The sequence below is a fragment of the Chrysochloris asiatica genome, unplaced genomic scaffold (genome assembly GCF_000296735.1).
Source record: "Chrysochloris asiatica unplaced genomic scaffold, ChrAsi1.0 scaffold00021, whole genome shotgun sequence".
In the NCBI taxonomy this organism is placed as follows: Eukaryota; Metazoa; Chordata; class Mammalia; order Afrosoricida; family Chrysochloridae; genus Chrysochloris; species Chrysochloris asiatica.
In genome coordinates, this window is record NW_006408539.1 from 15,924,961 (window position 1) to 15,926,741 (window position 1,781).

At 44.6% G+C, this 1,781-nt stretch overlaps 1 pseudogene; it reads right to left on the reverse strand.

Moving 5' to 3' along the window:
- Window positions 1-616: 616 nt before the first annotated feature.
- Window positions 617-1,781, reverse strand: part of LOC102834900 — a 99,106-nt pseudogene continuing 97,941 nt past the window's right edge.

Consider the following 1,781-nt stretch of genomic DNA (forward strand, 5'->3'; position numbering starts at 1 on the left):
TTAGTCCTGATAACAATTATACACAATTGGATAGTAAAATCCTATCTCCATCCTCCCCCACCCCCTTTCACAAGAGCCATCTGGAAAAATATTTAGTGGGGTTTCTACCTTACCCTTCTTATTCTGAAACTAAGCACACTCAAGAAGGTTTGTAAGACAGCCACTTTGTGCCTTTATAGCCCCCCTTTTCTTTTCAAGTTTCTTCAGAGTTTTAAATTACAATTTTTCTGTGAATAACAACCTGACTCCCAGATCTCTCAGATACTGTGCACACTCCCTCCCCTGAGCCCAGGAGATACTGGAGCACTGCTCAGGAACCAGGTGGATAGTAGGTGTCTGCCAGGGTGCCTCCAACTCTCCCAAACCATCTCCTGCTTAGGGGTTTGGCCATCTTGACCTCCAAGGAGCACTCTGGCCGCACTTCTTCCAACACAGATCTATTGGTTCTTTTGGCAGCCCATGGCACTTTCAATATTCCCCTCCAACACCAAAACTCAAAAGCATCAATTCTTCTACCGTCTTCCTTATTTACTGTCCAACTTTCACATGCATATGAGGTTATTGAAAATACCATGTGGCAGCCCCCAAAAGCACTTTGGGAGAGAAGGGGGGCTGCTTAGATGGAGGGCCTATTGGGCGCAGGGGGAGCCCTAGCCTTGGGACTCCTGAGGAGGGCAGCTGGGCCAGCTGCTCAGGGCTGGCCAGGGCACGTAGAAGCCCACTCTCTTGCTCCAGCATGGCGTTCTGTTTGGCCAGCACCTCCACGTCTTCCTGGACAGCAAACACGAGGTGGGACTTCACCAAGTCCATGGCTTGTTCAAACTTGTTGCCAATGCTAATCAGGCTTCCGGAACGACTATCATCATCACTGTTGTGGCTACTGATGGCCAGGCTGAGGCTCTGGGCTGCTGCGGCTCCAAAGGGGTCTGGAGACCTGCGAACCAGACCAGCATGATTCTAAGAGCTCCAAAACCCCACCTGCATTTGTTGTCTTTGTTTTTTTTTGAACTTCACTGTTAATGCTTGCATGAGATAGCTCATTGTTGTTTTGATTTGCATCTCTCTAATGGCTAATGATCATATGTTTGTTGGCTTCCTGAATGTCTTCCTTGATGAAGTGTCTGTTCAATGTCCTGTGCCCATTTTTAAGTTAGGTTATTTATATAGTGGTTATGAATCTGGTTGTTAACCTCAAGGTCAGCAGTTTGAAACTACCAGCTGTTCCACAGAAGAAAGATGAGACTTTCTGCTCCCATAAACATTCCCAGCCTTGGAAACCCTGTGCAGGGTCGCTAGGAGTCAGAACCAACTCCACGGTACTTAACAACAAAAACAATGACATATTTTTCTTGTGGATGTGGTGTTGTTAAGTGCCTTTGATTTTTTGTTGTTAAGTGCCTTTGAGTTGGTTCTGACTCATAGCGACCCTGTATAGGGTTTCTGAGGAGTCACTGGTGCATTTGAACTGCTGACTTTGTGGTTCAAACTGATCTTGCAGTTGAGAGCATTGTCTGATATGTTGTTGCAAAAAATATTTTTTCCCAGTCTGTGGCTCCCTTTTTACTCTTTTGGTAGAATTCTTTGATGAACATAAGTTTCTAATTATTTGTATGTTCCAGTCATCTATTGTGTTTTCTATCGTTTGTGTGTTTTTTGCAATGTTTGATAGTCTATATATGCCATGTTTCTCTGCTATTCATAGAGTTTTCAGTGACTAGCGATTCGGAAGTAGTTTGTCACTCTTTCTTCCTAGTCTGTCTTTGTTTTGTAGCTCATCTGAA